The sequence below is a fragment of the Rutidosis leptorrhynchoides genome, chromosome 3 (genome assembly GCF_046630445.1).
Source record: "Rutidosis leptorrhynchoides isolate AG116_Rl617_1_P2 chromosome 3, CSIRO_AGI_Rlap_v1, whole genome shotgun sequence".
NCBI classification, from domain to species: domain Eukaryota; kingdom Viridiplantae; phylum Streptophyta; class Magnoliopsida; order Asterales; family Asteraceae; genus Rutidosis; species Rutidosis leptorrhynchoides.
In genome coordinates this window covers 677419102-677429674 of record NC_092335.1, presented here as the reverse complement: position 1 = coordinate 677429674, position 10573 = coordinate 677419102, and positions in this window count along the sequence as shown.

The window sequence follows — 10573 nt, the reverse complement described above, 5'->3', positions numbered from 1 at the left end:
GTTTTAATTGTGTTACTAGTATCACTAGCTTCGTTTTGATGCGTAGGTTGATTAAGGAAACTTCAAAAACATGAATATTGATTTTTGCGGATTTTGTGATGTTGACTAGGGTTTGATAGACTTTGAAATGAACTTTTGATGCGTTGAATGCTTGTTAATGTTGTTAGTAAGTATTTAGATGCAATGTATGCTTAATTACCTTCGAAACGGCATATCGTATGTGTAAATTGGATTCCCGAATCATAAAATACGTTTTACGAACTTGAAACTTTGAAAATAAACCTTTCTTGATCAATTGACGAGTTTTCGGTTATTGTAAATGATGTTTTTGCTTGATTAAAAGTGGTTAGTTGTATTCCTTGTCAAAATACCTTTCCAACGATATAAGATACTTGTTTTGGATGTTTACGGTTTAGGATTTATGGGTATTTGAAGTTGGATTCGTGCATAAGTTGAAAACTGCAGAAAATAGCTGAACAGCATGGTGCGCGCCGCGCATTTACCCGCGCGCCGCGTAGAATTAGAAATCCCAGATGTTTGCCTTCGTGGTTAAGTTCTGACCAGGATTTACACTTGGGTGCGCGCCGCGCAACCCATTGCGCGCCGCGCATACTGCCCAGCTCATTTTGTCTTTGTTTTTCATGTCACAAAAATGTTTCCCGCTTTACTATAACCCCGTTTACCATGAAACTTGACTATTATGCTCGTATATGACTTCTCGTCTTGGAAAAATTGTCGGATACCCGACCCGACCCCGTTGACTTTGACTTTGACCAAGTTTGACTTTTAGTCAAACTTAACCAAACTTTTATACAATCATTCTAACATGCTTTTATACTTGTTTCTTGTATGAAACTTGACAACGTGATTCACATGCTATATTTAATCGAGTCGTAACGAGCCATAGGACTAATTGAACACATTTCACCCGACCTTGTGTCGTAACCGGTTAATTGATATAACTTACTTGTTTAGGTCAAGGCTAAGCAACTTTCATGCACACGTTTACTTGTTGAAGTACCTTTATACTCGTGCACTCGAGGTGAGATCATAGTCCCACCTTTTCAACAACTTTTATTCTTTTAAATCGTGGGCTGAGAAACATATACATTACATACTTATATACATTTCACATGTATATATACTTTTCATACTTTTATACTTTGAACACAAATACGAATACAAAGATACAGACGAGTTAGAACAAAAGTCCTCAATCCAATTATCATTAGTTCCACTTGCAGGGTGTAAGTGTAAGCGAGTGATTATGTTGTGTGGCCATACGGGTTTAACGAACCCTCATTCAGACGGTTCGCTACCGTTAGTTGATGAAATATAATTTCAACGTGCATAGTGTATGTTCTAACACTATATTCAAAATTCAGAAGGAAGATTCAGTTAAGCTTTGGTAATTGGGTGCTCGCAATACAAACTACATTCTTCGGAATAAATACGATTTGGATAATCATCTATACAAACTATTGTGGTTCAAAATATACTTTTACAAATACATTTATGATCTCACCAACGTTTTTCGTTGACAGTTTTCTACATGTTTTCTCAGGTTCATACTTGGCTACTTGATACATGCTTCCGCACTCTTTGATTACTTGATTGGAGTCAACCATGCATGCATATGCTAGGGATAGCACTTTTGGATTCAAACTTTTGTTTACATACTTACGCTATTTATAGCAACTGTGTTTTTAAACTAATTATGTCGCAAGTTATTTCATTTATACTTTATGACTTTTGTAAACTTAGACTTGTTGTCGAACGGTTTTGTAAACTAAACTTTGTACCTTTCAAATGAACGCGACATAATTTTGGTCAAACGAGTCTCATATAGGGACTACGACCACGCAACGGGACCTAAGTTAACGACGCCGTCAATAACGGTTTTGGTCGGGTCGTTACAAGTGGTATCAGAGCGTTGGTTGTAGGGAACTAGGACGTGCATTAGTGTGTCTAACAGAGTCGTTAGGACGCATTAGTGAGTCTAGACTACAACCGGATAGTTAGCCATTGCATTCTGACATACATTTGCTATAGATAGCACTTACTTGACTACTTGTGCATTATACTTGAATCATTCTTAGGCAAACTTTTTTTAATGGTACCCAATCTTCATCATACGAACTCGTATTCCGCCACTTTTTGGTAACACACGTAAATTCATGATTCATACACGTATGGATGACGACGACTTCATTAGTCACACTTGTTCGGGAACTCTGTCTCCCAGATTGTTATTTGCCACCGTTTCAACTTACTATCGGTTTCCCACTGGTGTTTCTTACTATCTACTTTTTGGTGTTACTACCATCACTACTCTAGGTGAGTATCGTCATCAACATTTATCACTACGGTTGCGTGCTACTCGTTATCATGACTCGTTACTCTTTTCATACCTGAATACCTTATTGTCTGACTCGAACCACATTGACGTGAACAATCATTTATACACTTCCCTCGGGGAACGCTTCTTTATAGTTGCACTAATTCTTTCGATTCAATACGAGTCACGTTAGAGACGTTGTTACACTTTGTTTATTTTAAACTTCACGATTACACGAACTTGAATCTATAGAGTGATGTGGGAATGGAGGTATGAGTTAGCATAATATAACGACACTCGATCAACGTGGTTATATTACGGTAAGACATACCAAAGTTCTAGTGACGCGTGATGGTGGTTAGACTCGATCAACCTAATCACCACCATGTGCCATGTACATGACTTCATCCTTTCATGTTTGGACATCTGAAAACTCCGAAAGTACTGACAACAACCATACCGGGGACACACCTTCGATTTTTGTCGAACTATACTTATGCTTCCGAATGAATTACCGATTCCATTCGACTTCAACCGTATGTCACACGGGTATACTATCTCATCCTCGCACAGTCTTATTGACTAACTACAATTTACTCGTTATGCTCACATCGGGGCGGGAACTTCTCTTGCATCACCCTCGTACTTCCGGTTTAGGAGGTCCTTATTCTAAATTCTCAATGGAGAGCGACTCTTCACGTCATACAAGTATTCGCCGCGAGGGTGGATAGTCCTAACAATCGTTTTCAAAACCCGATAAGAACTTGCCCCGACGAACGTATTTGGAAACCGATAAATCTTCCGCGACGCGAATTTTTCTTGAGAAACTTGTCCTAGCAAACTTGTTCAAATATACCTTACAGAATGTACTTTGTTTCGGATCGAGATCCTCGTTTCATTTCTAGACTTCGGAGTGCCTCACAAAAAGCCTCGGGACCACGTTTAAACATGGGTACCGCGTATCATCCACAAACCGACGGACCAAGCAAACATATGATTCAAACCCTGGAAACCGTAATACGAATTTGTATTACTAACTTCAAACCACTTGAGAAAAGTCTTGCCTTTAACCAGAATCTCTTACCACGATAGTTATCATTCGATTCTTAACGTCACACCTTTTGAAACCACATGTGACCGGAAACGTCATTCTCTTTTGTCGAACAAAGTAAACGATGATCAATTCACCGGGGCCGAGTTTATTCATGAGCAACTGAGAAAATTTATTCATATTCAAGAAAGACCCAACACGACTCGTAGTCGCCCAGAGAGCTTGCCAATGTTAGACGTAAACCTTTCGAGTTCCATGTGGGAAACCGCGTCACGTTAGAAGTCGCACCTTGAGGAGGTGTAAACCGTTTCGGGAAACATAGGAATGCTAAGTCCGCGATATTTTGATCCTTTAAATTCTTGGGGTGTTTTGGACCCGTCGCTAGCCGTTTAGACTTTTCCGACTCATTTTGGGTCTCCGTTTATCCTACATTCGATGTATCAACTCAAAGACGTGTTTTGCGAAACGAGAACTTGTTATCTCCTTTGATGAACTCACTATCGACGATAACCCTCACTTCCTAGGAGGACCGGTTGAAACCATAAAATCATGGAACCAAACCTTAAAACAACATACGACCCCGACCTTCAGGTTCGTTGAAATACCCAAGGACGTACCTTCACTTATTCGTAGAACCGACAACGCAAGATCTCGAGGAAGAAACAACGACTACTACTTCCAACTAAATTTCGGGATGAAATTTCTTTTAAGGTGTAGGTAATGTAACATCCCGCGTTTTTCCGTTAAATTTATTTTAACACCGTCTTTTTTTTTTTTAAATAATATCCCTCGTTATTTAATTTTGACATCACCCGTTTACTCGAGCGTTTTAAAAATATTCGTTTGGCTAATTCCCGCACCCGCTCTGAAACTTGAGGGACTAGTTCCGCCACTTGACCAAAGAGGTGGCTAGTAGTTGACTAGTCAACCACTCACCACCTCCACCCACTCATTCATCCATTTTTTTTTTCTCTCTTTCTTTCTTTTTTTCTCTCAAGAACACAAACATAAATCATCATCTAAATCCGGATCGGGAAGCAAACTTCAAAACAAATTACATATTCGTGATCCTCTCATCATCCTCTTCGATTTGGTACCAATTTCATCCATTTTGGGTAACTTTCTAAAATCACTAAATTTTCTTTAAATTCGTGTTTTTGACTTGAAATTGTGTTAGTTAGTGTCTATGGCTCGTGTATAACATGAATATATGTTTTGTTTGCTCGATTTGTTGATTTAGAGTAACTAGTATGAACTTTGAAATGGGTGTGCTTAATCTTTGATTTTGGATGATTAAATGTTGTTTAATTGTTAAAGTGCATGTTTTAATTGTGTTACTAGTATCACTAGATTCGTTTTGATGCGTAGGTTGATTAAGGAAACTTCAAAAACATGAATATTGATTTTTGCGGATTTTGTGATGTTGACTAGGGTTTGATAGACTTTGAAATGAACTTTTGATGCGTTGAATGCTTGTTAATGTTGTTAGTAAGTGTTTAGATGCAATGTATGCTTAATTACCTTCGAAACGGCATATCGTATGTGTAAATTGGATTCCCGAATCATAAAATTCGTTTTACGAACTTGAAATTTTGAAAATAAACCTTTCTTGATCAATTGACGAGTTTTCGGTTATTGTAAATGATGTTTTTGCTTGATGAAAAGTGGTTAGTTGTATTCCTTGTCAAAATACCTTTCCAACGATATAAGATACTTGTTTTGGATGTTTACGGTTTAGGATTTATGGGTATTTGAAGTTGGATTCGTGCATAAGTTGAAAACTGCAGAAAATAGCTGAACAGCATGGTGCGCGCCGCGCATTTACCCGCGCGCCGTGCAGAATTAGAAATCCCAGATGTTTGCCTTCGTGGTTAAGTTCTGACCAGGATTTACAATTGGATGCGCGCCGCGCAACCCATTGCGCGCCGCGCATACTGCCCAGCTCATTTTGTCTTTGTTTTTCATGTCACAAAAATGTTTCCCGCTTTACTATAACCCCGTTTACCATGAAACTTGACTATTATGCTCGTATATGACTTCTCGTCTTGGAAAAATTGTCGGATACCCGACCCGACCCCGTTGACTTTGACTTTGACCAAGTTTGACTTTTAGTCAAACTTAACCAAACTTTTATACAATCATTCTAACATGCTTTTATACTTGTTTCTTGTATGAAACTTGACAACGTGATTCACATGCTATATTTAATCGAGTCGTAACGAGCCATAGGACTAATTGAACACATTTCACCCGACCTTGTGTCGTAACCGGTTAATTGATATAACTTACTTGTTTAGGTCAAGGCTAAGCAACTTTCATGCACACGTTTACTTGTTGAAGTACCTTTATACTCGTGCACTCGAGGTGAGATCATAGTCCCACCTTTTCAACAACTTTTATTCTTTTAAATCGTGGGCTGAGAAACATATACATTACATACTTATATACATTTCACATGTATATATACTTTTCATACTTTTATACTTTGAACACAAATACGAATACAAAGATACAGACGAGTTAGAACAAAAGTCCTCAATCCAATTATCATTAGTTCCACTTGCAGGGTGTAAGTGTAAGCGAGTGATTATGTTGTGTGGCCATACGGGTTTAACGAACCCTCATTCAGACGGTTCGCTACCGTTAGTTGATGAAATATAATTTCAACGTGCATAGTGTATGTTCTAACACTATATTCAAAATTCAGAGGGAAGATTCAGTTAAGCTTTGGTAATTGGGTGCTCGCAATACAAACTACATTCTTCGGAATAAATACGATTTGGATAATCATCTATACAAACTATTGTGGTTCAAAATATACTTTTACAAATACATTTATGATCTCACCAACGTTTTTCGTTGGCAGTTTTCTACATGTTTTCTCAGGTTCATACTTGGCTACTTGATACATGCTTCCGCACTCTTTGATTACTTGATTGGAGTCAACCATGCATGCATATGCTAGGGATAGCACTTTTGGATTCAAACTTTTGTTTACATACTTACGCTATTTATAGCAACTGTGTTTTTAAACTAATTATGTCGCAAGTTATTTCATTTATACTTTATGACTTTTGTAAACTTAGACTTGTTGTCGAACGGTTTTGTAAACTAAACTTTGTACCTTTCAAATGAACGCGACATAATTTTGGTCAAACGAGTCTCATATAGGGACTACGACCACGCAACGGGACCTAAGTTAACGACGCCGTCAATAACGGTTTTGGTCGGGTCGTTACAGCGGTGGAGCTTGGGGTTGCATTTCCGCAATGGCTGCGGCTACCCTTTCGGCAATCATCTCTTCGATTTGGGTGGTGGTAGGTGTTGATTGTCCGTTGGCCATGATGTTCTAAACAAAATTTTTGACTCAAGTCAAAATCCAGTATTCAAATAGTAATAATACAGTACATAGTAACCAACATGGAATCAAAACATCACATGTTTATTAAGTAATGCAATCCAGGTACAAATACCACAGAATCATACAGTAACGTAAATAGAACATCGTGCAAGAATTAAATAATGCAAAGTTCCATTCATTAATAATAATAAGTTACATACATCGGTATAAGTTCGTACAATACATAAGTGTAACATAAAACTACAACTAGATTACATAATGAAATCTATATACAAAAGCCCTACGGTGAAGGTGGGTGCAGGATGTCCATAACATGGGCCATCTGGTCCTCTAGCTCAGCAACTAGAGCTCGGAGGATCTCCACCTCCCTTGTCAATTCCTCGACAGTTGGAGATGGTGGGGCAGGCGGTGCTGGCGGTGCAGGTGGTGCGGGTGGTGCCGTGGTGCAGATGTAGACGGTCCGGCTCCAGAAATAGTCAGTACTTAACGGGGTGCCTTACGCACGAGTGGGTCGGCAAGGTACGGCACAAGCCGCTTACGGGCAGTAACCCTACGACGCCGACCAAATGCGTCAGTGAATGCTCGTCCTCCCTTGATCCCCGGAATAATGGTACCGTCGAAGCGATACCGCTTCTTCGGTGGGGTGGAGGGTGGCTGAACAGGTGCATCGGGGTCCTCCTCGTCGGAGTCATCATCACTAGAGCCGTATGTAGATGAATCATCGGATGAAGAATCATCTGAATCATGCGGTGGTGGCTGCACTGGTGGCTGAACTGGCTCTCCTCGAGCAGCCATCATCTGTCTGTACCTAGCGGGTCCGATCGGAATGAGACGTCCATCAGGGGCTCGTCGGCACCAATGGCGATACCGGTTACGGAACGGACCTTCCCCGAACTCCGCGGGAATCACAATCTCACCGGAGCGGGGCTGTAATCCTGAGGGTCCGGGGGCAGATGGAGCTGGAATCTCCGAAGGGTCCTGGGCTCCGCTAGAAGTAACCACTGGGGCAGGCGCCTGGCTGCTAGTCCCGGAATATGAAGCGCCGGGGTCACTCGTGGGTAGCGGGATCGGTGTGTCGGCAGCAGTAGCAGGTGGGGTGGCTGACGAGTCTGAACTGCCTAAAATAATAGCAGGTGGAGTATCCGACATCTGAACAAGGAAAAATAAATTTTTCCATGTCAGTAAGTCATAAAGCAAGCACGTATTAGGCCAACAGTTTAAATCATGTATAACAATAAGTAGCATGGAAATAATAACGAATCGTACAGAAGTAGCATGTAATCGAAAGCAAGTAGTATCTTACGGTAGTGAAATCATGCAGTAGTGAAATCATGTAATAGCATACGGCATATAGCAGTAAAAGTAAGCAGCATCATGCAGTAAGTTCAGCAGAAACAGTAAACTAGCAAGTTGTAGATTAGTCCTATTAGTGAATCCTACTCGGGTCAGTCTTAGACTCACTAATGCAACCTAATTCCCTACAACCAATGCTCTGATACCAAATGTGATACCCCGTACAAAACCATCGTGTACGAATCATCAGCAACAGGATCATTACAAGGTCAAACACTATATGCTATTTCAAAACAAGTTTGCATTCATGATAAAAGGTGACGTCATAACTAACGTCAAATGTTTTACATCCAAAAGTATGCTTCAATGAACGGAAGCAAATATAATAGTGCGTGACCCTTAGTTCGTTACAAATCATAGTTCAAAAGTAATTAAGTTTGAATGCAAGATAAAGTAGTTCATGCAGTGACAACTCTAGAGCAGCGGGTGTCTACAGCAAGACTAGTACACAGCGAAAGAAATCTTAACCACCTGAGAAAAACATGCTTAAAAACGTCAACACAAAGGTTGGTGAGCTATAGTTTAAGTATAATAGTATGTAAGGTAGGCCACGAGATTTCAGTGCTACAAAGAGCGTTTCAAAATAGTATGATAAAGAGTATGTTAACCGTGGGCACTTGGTAACTAACTTAACGTTTATGCCCCCTGAAAGTGCACTTGGCAAGTGCGTATGTTTACGAAGTATTAAACACTCATTAAATGCTAGCGCGACTAGCCCGAGTGGGGATGTCAAACCCTATGGATCCATATCTAAGATTCGCGTTCACTGGTTCAAAAACGAATGACTAAACGTTGCCGAGCTAAAGGGAATGTTTATGCCGTTGTATAACCCACACATATATAAAGATTAAGTACTCATGCCGAGTATGTAAAACGTAAAATGCACATGTATTCTCAGTTCCCAAAATAGTTAAAGTAAAAAGGGAATGCTATAACTCACAATGATAAAGTAGCGGTAAAGTCGAGTCGGGAGATAAGTAAGTACGTAGGTTGTCCAAACGGGTCCTCAACCTAAGTCAAATATCACTAAGTCAGTAAATCGTCCCAATAGGTTTGTAAGTATGTAAATAAGATCTTAAAGGTCATCATCATTCATCATCAAACGAAAGGTATAAAGTAAGTTTTATTCAAGGAAAGAGTTTAAAAAAAACAAAGGCTGACTTGGATCAGTCACCATGGCCTCTATAACTACTGAAATAAGGTGAGACCAGTGGCCATGGCTCCGTATATGAGTCCTTTAGTTGTGGTAAAAGTCCCAAAAGTAAACTCGTCTTCGTTTGACTGTGGCGACGGTCTAAGTGCGAGTAGGTCAGAATTTTCAGCACAACGTTAAAAGACATAGTGACGATCGGAGGGCCATAAATCCTAAACCGTAACTCGGATTAAGACGAGTCCTAAATGAAAAGTTATCTACTCGAACAGAGCTATCTGAAAATAATTATTACAGTAGCCCAGGTCATATGGGTCAGACACAGAAACAGTAGAACAGTAGGGTCAGTAGGTTCCGGTGGTTCTTGGTGCTCGATGCTTATCATGGTTCTCATCCTTGATGCATATAGCTTCAAGTGTACAACTCGTTGATGTGTTTGCATCATTTTCACCAAGGTTTGACCATCATAACCCAAGTGTAAGTCTAAGACATGAAGCACAACTCACTTAAGTGTTGCAAGTGTTTTGATGAACCAAAGTTACATCAAAGTCTTAGATCTAACACATACATGAACTTTAAAACTAATAATAAGTTACAAACTTGAAAGTGAACTTATGAAATCAAGATCTTAAGTTGTAGAACATAGTTCTTAGTAAGATCTTGAAGATCCTAGACCCAAAAGTCTAGATCTAACATAAGTGTACAAAGTTATAGTTAAAGAAAGCTTACTTACATGTTCTTGAACTTTCAAAGTTAACTTTTAGTTCAAGATTAATGAGATCAAAGTTAACTAGTAACACTTGACCAATAACAACCAACAAACATGAAATTAAAGTGCATAATGTAAAGGATAAACTAAGTAAACAAGTAACTAGTTCATGGGTTGTTCATACTTTAAAGATTCAAACCAAAGTTTGATCCTTAAGAATGTAAACTTTAAGTTTACAAACATGACTTACAAGTAATGATTCTACAACCATGAACTTAAAATCTTTTAACATATTAAGTGTAGAACATAAACTAGAAAGTTTATGTTCTTGTGTGTTCTTGTAAATACAAGATAAATGAAGAACAAACTAACAAGTTTGGTTCTTGAAAACTAGGAAGTAACAAACAACAACTACAAGTAAGTAACAATTAATCAAAGACAAGTAACATTAAACAAAAGAATGATGATGATGAAGGTTTTTGGTTCGGTTTTAGAAGGAAAGAAAAGAGAGAATTATTTGTTCAAGTTACTTACAAAAATGAGAGAAAAAGAGAGAAAGTGAGATGCAAGTTTGAAGTGTGTGTGAGAAGTGAAGAGTATACAAGTGATAA